The 10,937-nt window shown below is 37.9% G+C and overlaps 1 non-coding gene across 1 annotated transcript; it reads right to left on the bottom strand.

Moving 5' to 3' along the window:
- Window positions 1-9,446: 9,446 nt before the first annotated feature.
- LOC141616035 (small nucleolar RNA R71) lies at window positions 9,447-9,553 on the bottom strand. The gene has a single exon (XR_012530413.1). It is a non-coding gene; the product is annotated as a small nucleolar RNA R71 (small nucleolar RNA).
- Between the last annotated feature and the right edge of the window lie 1,384 nt (window positions 9,554-10,937).

Raw genomic sequence — 10,937 nt, 5'->3', positions numbered from 1 at the left:
GAGATACCTAGAATAGAGAGTCTATTAAACAGATGACATGGATAAGACTCGTATATTATCTAGCTGCCATGTTAGGATGGCCAATTGAAAGCTAATACATAGTCTAGATAAACTCCTAATACTCCGTTAAATATATATGTTTGTGACTCACAAAGCTATCTCTCATGAATATTGATATATTTCTGAGAGATAGAGTGGGAGTAGATTGAATCGTCACAAACATCTCTTATAGTTGAAATGTTACTTTGTGAAAGTAATTGAATTATAGAGTGGGAGTTGATATTGAACTATAGTCTATGAAGATAGATTGGAAGTATAGTTCAGTGGGAGTTTATCGCACATGTCTTATTGTTTAAAAATATTACTTTGTGAAAGTGATAGTATCATGACCTTGTTACATACGAGCCGAAGCATTAGAATCCAAAAGATGTTACTTAAGAGTAGATTTACTTTAAGGCGCGGGTCTCCTCAAAAGTAAATAGAGCTCCAGAGTACACAAATGCATAAGATTTACATAAAGATGTTGATCAAGACAAATTATGTTAGGAATTGCCGTATTTCATTATAATGAAGAATGGCAAATATAAATTCGTTTTTCTAAAATGGGAATTTAGAGAAGGAAGTGTTTGAAACACAAAATCTTAGATGAAGATCTAAGAATCCTAACATATTATGCGTAGCTTTCTTCAATGATCATTAGAATGATCTTAAGCAAGCATTAAAGGATTATACTTTTCGTTCATGTGATTATAGTGAATTGTTTCATTCACATGATTGAAGAATCATGATATACATGAAGTTAAGTGGGAGCTATAATTGTTTCTCCATGTCTTATATGTTGATAACATATTACTTATTGAGAATAATATACCAATGCTCTCTTCTGGTAAGAGTAATTGGAAGACTTGGAAAGGGATGAAAAGTATTCTAGATTTTGAATCTATGTGAGAGTAAATTGGCATAGAGTTGAGAGTCTTATGAGGATAAGATATTTCACATCTGTTGTACAACAACAAAGTTGAATGGCTTATTCATGATGATGAAAGTGGAATTACTATGATGGAATCATAGTCGTTCACTGAACCCATTAAGTTGTTGATTACATGAAATCGATTGCTAATGTTTCCGCCATTAGAACGATTATGTATGCCAACAGACGCATGTGCTGTGATGAAAAATATGCCTAGGGCATAATAAGTCAATAACAAGATAATTCCCATGATATGGTTTGTGAGAGCCTTATAGAACATCCTTGAGATTCTTGAGAAGAATTAGGGAAGGAGTCGTTCACATGTTTGGATGATAAACTAAGTTAGGTGTTGATGGGATACACAAACTTTAGTTTCCAAACCAAAACGGATTTGTTGAAATCCTAGGATGTCTTATTGACAAAGGAGAAAGAAACTAAGAAAGGTGTTTTAAATTTCGCGCATTGCAAATACTACAAAAGGAATCTAAGTAAATTGTGATAAAATGGTCAACATAGGGATTAAGGGTGAATCCCTCAACAAATGACTTTATCACAAGTTATGCGATAACAGTGGGAGCTTCTTTCAAGTTAAAGAGCTCAGGTCTAGTATGAAGTCTAGACATATACTTAGAGAAATTCATGTCATAAGAGATGACATTGAATGAAAGGAAATAGCAATTAATAAAGTTGGAATATATGGATATCGGGTATATCCACTTGCCAAGCTTGTATTGCATTTTAATTAGTGTTAATAATACACTAAAGATTATAGAATATGAAGTAGTAATAGTGTATTGACTATTCATATGTGATAATCACATTTATCGTTTGAGTTTTATTAAAACTCACCTGCTACTTTGTCGTATCCGAATGGGTTGTAGAGACAAATTGGACCCCATTAAAGTGAACTGGATTGACATGGTATTCGCCCCTAGTTACTTATATGAGGTGACGTCTCGAAGTGACTAGAGTGTGATGCGATTGATGGCAAGTTCAAGTGTCATAGAGTCATATGGGATGACTAGTCGATCACATAGGCAGACTGTATGGGACAATCATCGGCGATGACCGCTTATAGAGTTCGGTAATTCATAAAGCCTGGTCGTTGGCAAGAGCTACTATAGTATTCTTATGAGTCAATTCTTTTGACTAGAGACTATTCGCCCAAGTTGGCACAAGTTTCTGATTAGCTTTGATTTATACTCTACGATTTCTTAAACGAGGTCAAACTGGGTATATTTTGGGTTATGATGGACTGTGGCTGAACGAAGGGAATAGGGCGATAGGAATTGTCCACCCCTTGTCAGGGTTGTTTAAAATCTCAAGGCCACTCGAGGAGTAGTTAACTGGAAATGCGTGGCCACGCTCGGAAGGTATCTATGGTAGATAATTCCGGTCGACAGTTAATCTCCAGATCGAGAAAACCACTCAAGATATGATCAAATGTAAGTACGACCTGCAAGACACCTTGCATTGAGTGGGAGATTGTAATAGGACAAGAGAATTGGTGACGCACACTTGTCGAGGACAAGTGGGAGATTGTTGGGAAATGTGTCCTCAACAATAGTGCGATCACATGATTTAAATATCATTATTAAATCTCATATAAAGAAATACGTGAGGGATGATTATTTATAAAGTCGATCGACCGTCATTAATCGGTAATGATTGGCGACTAGAGTTTGACATTCTTGTCGTGTGACGGTGGTGGTCAATTGATCCCTTAAGGTCACACCTAAAGGACAATTCCCTTAATGGATAAATTGATTAATTGTATGACGATACGAGGTAATCAATTCCTTAAAAGTGAACAATTTACTTGTGAGAGAGAATATTAATATCTTATTATAATGGGATTAAATAAGATTTATTTTAGTAATAAAAATGCTTTATTACTAAAATTGCTTATTGTTTGAGAAACAATAGAGATAAGAATGAATGGTTGATTATAATTACAAGATGTTGTGAATTATAATTTTATGACCCATTTTATTTATGTGATCAAGTATCACTAGTCAATTTATTGTATGTAATTTAATTAATTTGTAAAATGATATTTATGGGATAAATATGCATTAAATTAATTAATAACATGTAAAATACTACATGTGACATATTGTGTGACAAATGACAAATTGACAAAAATAAAATGGTTAGTCCATTTTATGGAGAATGGACCGAAATGGTGAGTGTCCAAATGGGTTGTGATTATTTTATATTATGTGATAATATATTATAAAATTGCACCTAGTTTTTTGTTGCTTAGAATACCTATATTTTGGTAAGTGAAAAAGCTTAAAAGTAGATTCCTTTTGGCTCTTTCTTTTGGCCAAAAACCGTGAGGCATGCTAGATAGGCATGACCTCTTTTGTTCTCACTAGAGCAACTCATTCATTTCATTGATAATCTCATGCAAAAACTCTCCTACTTCTCTCTACCATTCTCCAACAAGTTTTGGAGATTTACATGTAATTGTTCATCATTTCTAATATCAAAATATCATTACTAGTGTAGTAGTAATAACAATATTAGAATCATTTTAAGGATACTAGTATAATAATCTAGTTAATTAGTATACTAGTTTAAGGGTAAGTCTTGGGTGCAATCTAAGGAGGATTTCTATACTTGGGATCTTGGAAGATCATCCATCATTATAAGCTCAAGAACAAGTGAAGGAAGGTGACCTTACTTGTGCCCAAAATTTCGAACCACCTACAATGTAAGGAACATTGTTTTTCTCATAAATCTTTCATTTTGTTATGCATGCACTAGATCTAAAGAACAAATAATTAACAAGTTAATTAGTTCTCTATTAGAGGAGTCTAATAATAGGTATATGAACCTAACAGGTAGGTCCTCTCATGAATTGTATACATGCCTTTCATTCCCACACCCTTAAATAAGTCCTTCGTCTCCTTATCTAACCCAAGGTTCCGCATAGAGGGGCGACAAATAAACCGAGTTGGGGTTAGGGGGCGAGATTTAAAGAGTATAAATTTACCTTTTTGAGTTTGTGTGACAAACTCAACCTCCGAAAAGTCGGGATCTGGGTTCGTGTCATTAGCCACCGCCTCGACAAGTTGTTGTTGTGCCCTTACAAGATCACTTCTTATCCTCTTGCTAGCCATTGTTGTAGGATTTGGAGGGAAGGTAGTGGTGTAGGGGTAGTGGGTGGTTGATTGGTGAACATAGGAAGGTGTTTTGATGGAGTTTGGGGGAGTTATTATGACAGGGAAAAGGGTGTTAGTGAGAGAGAAAAAAGGTCTGAATTTATGATTATAAAAGGAGGTTTTCGCGCTCTTAATTAGGGATTTCGGGGGCTCTTTACTGGTATGGCACCGGCTGCTGGTTGACCGGTAGGGAGTCCGAACCCTAAATTTCAAAAAATTCGATTCTTCTCAAAACTGAAATGTCTCACTGCCGGTCCACCGGCATAGAGCTCCTTCCCTTCTTCATTTCCTTCGTTTTTTCAGCAATGACAGGGTTTCCTGCCGGCTGCCAGCCTGCCGGGAGAGAACCTCCTTCCTTCAAATCTCTTCGTGTATTCAACAATGATAGGGCCGGCTGCCGGCATGCCGCCAGAGAACCTCCTTCCTTCTTTTTCTTCGCGTGTTCCACAATAACAAGATTCCCTACCGATGAGCCGGATATCGGCCTGCTGGCAGATAATCCTCTTTCCTTTAAATTATTCACTGTCTTTAGTATGTGTGTGGTCCCAGCCGGTTAGCCGGCTGCCGGCCTACCGACACACACTCCCTCTTCATTTCAATTCCACAATTCCTCCTCAAAATTGAGAAGTGCTCGTGGGCGGTGGGGGCACCGACTACCGGTCCGCCGGCACAGGAGCTCAATACATTGAAATTCATCGTGTTTTATTCCTTTATTCAAATAAAACCCGTCTCCTTCACTTACCCATTTCCTCGTGTTTTCCATTCAAGCCGACACATCATGTCAGGGATTGGGCTAAGTGAAGGGTCCCGTCACGCAATCCAAGTTGTGCCAAGCACGATGTTTCCAAATTCTCTCATTGTCTAACTATATGCATGCTATTTACAAATGGTGGTTCTTGTGGGACTCCACCAAACCATTTCTATTTCATGTTTGAAATTACTCATCCCTCAAGGATGGGAGTTCTTCCAACTTAATTTCACCTCAGGTCTCAATAGGTCAACCCTCATAGAAGAATTTGACTCGTTGTCCATTCACTTTGAAGCACTAACCTTTGTTGTTCTTTAATTCAAAGGAGCCATAGGGAAACACGGTCACTACCTCAAAGGGTCCCGACCATCGGTCACTACCTTGTCCCCTACACCGATTTATTTCCTTGTAATCTTGTAATCGTGCCATTGCTTAATCTGCTCTTTGTAAAGTTTGGCATTCTCATAAGCATCCAACCTCAACTCATCAAGCTCTTTAAGTTGGAGGAACCGCTTGTTTCCTGCAACATCTAAGTCATAGTTGAGCTCCTTAAGAGCCCATTTTGGCCGGTGTTCCAACTCAAGAGGTAGATGACAAGACTTGCCAAAGACCAAGCGTTAGGGAGTAGTGCCTATCAGGGTCTTGTAAGAGGTCCTTAAAGTGCATAACACGTCATTGAGTTTTGTGCTCCAATCCTTTCTAAACCTATTCACCACACGCTCTAGGATAGCCTTGATTTGCTGATTTGACACCTCCACTTTCCCATTAGTTTGGGGGTGGTAGACAAGAGCCACTTTATGTCGGACGCCGTATTTCTTGAGTAAAGCATAGATGGTGTGGTTAATGAAATGTGACCCACCATCGCTTATGACGGCCCGAGGTACTCCAAAGTGGGGAAATATGTACTCCTTGAAAAGCTTGGAAACTACTCGTGAATCATTAGTAGGGGCGGCGATTACTTCTATCCACATAGACAAGTAGTCCACCGCAACCAAAATGTATTGGTTGCCAAATGATAACGGAAACGGTTCCATAAAGTCCACACCCCATATATCAAAGAGTTCTACTTCCAATATATTATTCAAAGTTATCTAATCACGCCTTCATCTAGCTACAAATCAATTAAGAGTTGAAGTATGTTGTATTCTTTGGTGAACTTTTTGATGACATTCATGGTGGATTCTAGGTAGACAAAGTCGAGCTCGGTGAAGTGATTGGTGCCTTTTCTTGCGATTAAAGTGTTGCCCACAAACTTATGCCACACTCTTATGCCCGGATGGTGGACATAAAGAACATGACACTCATGGAAGGACTCAAATTTTCTCCCGGTGATTGCTTGCCATAGAGGTGCGGGATCATATTTCAAGGGCTTTTTCTCATAATGAGAGTGTTCTAGAAGACTAAACACTTTGCCAAACTCTTTCAAAGTCATCTCTTTACTCTTGTTTTCTAGACGGAATTCAACAAATTTTTGAACCAATACCTTAGTCACTTTCAAAGAGCTTACAAAGTCCATGGTAAGGGAAGGGTAAGTCAATTCTTGCATTTCGAAGAAGGTAAGCAATTTCATAGACTCGAAAAAATTCTTAGTCCTTTCAAGAACACCCAACTTGTCAAAGGCATCATGGCATATGAATTTGGTAGGCAAAATTGTCTTTCTAGTAAGGGATACAAATGCCTTTCTATGAGAATCATTTATGAAAGTTACCTCAGGATAGTCTTGCAATTGTTCAACGACCGGTGTAGGAGTAGCTTCCACCATAGGAGTAGCAACTTCTTGACTTTCCACCCTTGGTTGATGCACTACCATAGCTTTTGATGCTAAAAGAGCTTGTTGCCTTTTGGATAGATTGGAGGTTATGGGTGCCTTGCTTCCACCTTTTGTTCTTGCCATATCATACTCCTTGTCAAGATTGTATCAACAAACCAAAGTTTTGCTTAAATGCTTCTAGTCTCCTCAAGCTTCAATTAATCCCTAATCGATTATGGGATTTTCGAAATTGCCTTGAAACCCTAAAAAATTGATTTAATTTTTAAGGATTTTGGTTATTGGATGGTCTTTTGTTGATGAAGGAGTAGTTTGATTGTGATTTGAGGAAGTTTGGGTTTGATTTTGGTGAATTTGGTTGAGAATTTGTGTTTTGTTGATGAGGGTTTTGAGGGATGATGTGACTCATATTTGAGCACATTTAGTCCCCGAATTAACCTCGTTCCCATGCTTTATAGTACATAATTGGGTAATTTACTATCTTTAGTTTTCCATTTTACATATTCTTTGAGGTTTTGTCTCCTTGGTAGGAAAGGATTGTTAACCTTGCATTTACAAGGCGAAATAGAGCTAAATTGATCGCATCTAATGACCAAGCATCAAAGAAAAGACTGACACTAGAGGCCTAAGTAGATAATAAAGTGAAATGGGCAATGATGAAAGGATCCTTGCATCCCCAAAATGATCCTTGCGGATTGTTAAGGAGGAAAAGAAGAGAAGCAGTCTGCCCAGGAATCCGAGCGGATCAGGCACGATCCGGGCTTCTCACAACACCAAGATCCGGGCGTCTTGTGCCCAAGACGAGCAGCTTGCAGCACCCTGATCCGAGCATCTTCCTCTGGATCTGAGCAGATCGTGGCAAGGCTAGCATGGGAATCCGCTCATTTCCTTCGAGAGGAGCATTTTCTCAACTTTTCTTAGGGTCTTAATAGTCATTTAAGCCCTTAGTAACCCTAATCTTTGTACATAATCTTTAGGATAAATACTCCATTGTACTACCTAGATTGGCATGCTCTCTTAACCATATCTTAATCCATCCTTAATCATCCCTTAATTACTCTCAAATTAGTTATAATACAATTCATCAATATTAATTATATCTTAATATTTCCTTAATTTCTCTATTGTTCTTCATTTATTTTGGGTAATTAGAAGATTATTTGGGTTTATTTGGGAGATTGACAACCTTCCATCAATTATCAAGTACTTCTATTATTCTTTGCTTTATTATTTGGAATCATCTTCATAGGTATAATTCTCTTTACCCTTGTTAATTATTGTTAATCATTTTCATTTATTCATCATGTTTAGCTTTGTTAGTTTGATTGAGAACCTTATTAGCATGTTGAACTTGATAATGAGTGAGTAGTCTCTTAGCTAAGGTTACTGGGGAATTAGGGGAAACCAAGATGGGGATTGATTCATGCTTAATCTAATATGTTTTCATAATTAATTTGCTTGCTTGTTGTGATTTCAACTTATGCACATGTTATGTTTGATGAAATGCGAGCCTATGAATCTTTGCATTTTTTAATCCATCACCTATCTCTTCAATGAGGCTTGTAAGCTTATACACCAACTCGAGCCTCATTAGACCATGCATATATTTGAATAGGAAGGATTAAGTCGACTTGTAGGTGTTGTACAATCTAATAGATTTGGCTCTGCGACCCAAACCTTCTTAGGGATTGTAAGCTTATACACCAACTCGATCCCATCAAAACAATAAGTGCTTGCATATAATTGAGAACATGTTTGTATGATCAACTCCCATGAATACCCTATGAACCCATGACACCCTAGTGCTTTTAATCAATTGTTTACATCTCTTTTTAATTACATTGCTTGTTTTTATTACTTTACTTTCATCTTGCTAATAAGTTTAGACCAATTTCATCTCAACCCAATTTGTGACACCCTAAGACACAACCATTTGCAATTGAAAATCCTACATCAATACCCGTCCCTTGAGATCCGACCTTTACTTACCTCTTTACTAAGAGTAGTTTGTAAAGTTATAAATATTGTTTTGGTTGGTAGCTTTTGACGACGAGTTATAACCACACCAAAAATGGCGCCGTTGCCGGGGATGGTGTTAAATTGATTTGATTTTCATTAATTATTTTTAGTTGTGTCTTTCTTTACCTTGAGGAAGTCAATCTCCTCAAGATTGTTCTAATTGTTTTCAAGTTGTTTGATATTTTGCATGACTAGGAGATCACAAGGTAATTTATTGCCTATTTATTTCGAAATTGAAAGAACCTTAACCAACAATAGAAGAGTTGCTAGAGGTACTTCAAGAGTTGTAGGTATTGGTGAGATTGTGGACATTCAACCAAATAACATTGAGTTCACCAACCCTTTTGCAAGAGAAGGAGAGGATAACCCAATACAAAACCCACCACAAAATCAACCCACAATGCCAAAATTTTCATCACATTCCGTACCAACCGAGGAGAACCTACCAAATGGTACATCTACATCACAACATCTAACCGGTAATTTCATTGCCAAATACGCATTCATACAATTAGTTGAGAGACGTCAATTTGGAGGGATGCCTAGTGAAGACCCTCATTCACATATGGAGACTTTTTGTGACTATTGTGATGCGATTTCTCAAACTGGAGTTACTCAAGATTAAATCCGATGGGTATTATTTCCTTTTTCCTTGATCGGTAACGTAAATCAATGGTTAAAGAGCCTAGACAAGGCTACCATTGGTATTGACTCATAGAAGAAGTTGGCACTTACTTTCTATAAGAATTCTATCCTCCAGAGAAGACTAATATGTTGAGAGCCCAAATCACCGGGTTCAAGCAAAGAGATGAGGAATAATTATATGAAGCATGAGAGAGATTTAAGGACACTTGTCATTCTTGTCCACGCCATGGAATTAGTGAGTGGTTCCTTGTGCAACAATTTTGGAACGGTCTATATGAATTCCCGCAATATCCTCAACATGGGATCAAATGGGATGTTTACCGAAGTTGATGACAATCAAACATGGGCCAAAATCGAAGAGATGGCGGTTCATAATTCATAATATAGTAGGTTTCGAAAGGCTACTAGAGGAGGAAAGCATGAGGTAGATTCCATCACACAATTGGGTGCTCAAATAAGTGCTCATATTGACACCATCAATTTGAAGTTTGAGAAGGCCATGGCTAAGCTTGATGAAGCTTCCAAATCACCCAAACAATATGTTAATGCTATGGTAGCATCATCCTCAATTCCAAGTGGAGTATGTGAGAGTTGTGGAACTTTGTGACATGACCAAAGTGAATGTAGGGGAACAAGTGAATGCTTTCCAAGCATACAAGAGTGGTACCCCTTATTCCAACTATTACAATGAGATAACCAAATTCCATCCAAATCTTTCATACAAAAGCCAAAATGTTCAAAACCCTCAACCGACATACACCTCACCTCCAATGAGAAATCAACCTCAAAGACCCTTTTACAACCAAAGCCAAAGTTATCAAAATCAACCTTCATACAATCAAACAAATAACCAAGGCTTTGATGTTCAAAAAGCGGTCCTCCAAATGCAAAAGAATCAACAAGAATTTTTCACCCAAATGCAAAAAGATAGCCAAGCAAAAGACATCGCCATCAACAACATACTAGCCCACACCAAGATGTTGGAAACCCAAATGTCTCAATTAGCATCTTCTGAATCTCAAAGACAAAAGAGGCAACTACCACCTCAAGGCAATCCCCCAAGACATGAAACGGTGAATGCCATCCATTTGAGGAGTGGTACAAGATATGAAGGGCCAAGGAGGCTAATTGATGAAGACATTGTGGATGCTAGTGACAAGCAAAGAGTCATGGAGAACTCTAAGATAGAAGAACCCACCACCAATGAAGTTTCAAAGAAGAAGAATGAAGCGAAGGCTAAGGAGAAAGAGCCTATTGTGATTAGACTTCCATTCCCAAGTCGTCAAGCTAAGCCTAAGTTTGATGAACAACTTGGAAAGTTCATGGAAATTGTGAAGAACTTAGAAGTCTCAATCCTATTCACGGAATTGATCAATCATGTTCCGGCCTATGCGAAGTACATGAAAGATATTCTTACCAAGAAGAAGTCCATCCGAAAGCTAGAGACTATTGCATTCCCTAAAGTGAGTAGTGTTATTCTTCAAGGAAGTTCCCCTCCAAAACTCAAAGATCCGGGAAGCTTCTCTATTCCATGCACTATTGGCGACACTACAATCAACAAAGCATTATGTGACCATGGAGCAACTGTAAGTGTCATGCCATACTCGGTGTGCAAGA

This window comes from Silene latifolia, chromosome 11 (assembly GCF_048544455.1).
Source record: "Silene latifolia isolate original U9 population chromosome 11, ASM4854445v1, whole genome shotgun sequence".
NCBI lineage: Eukaryota > Viridiplantae > Streptophyta > Magnoliopsida > Caryophyllales > Caryophyllaceae > Silene > Silene latifolia.
This window is presented reverse-complemented; position numbering and strand designations above follow the sequence as displayed.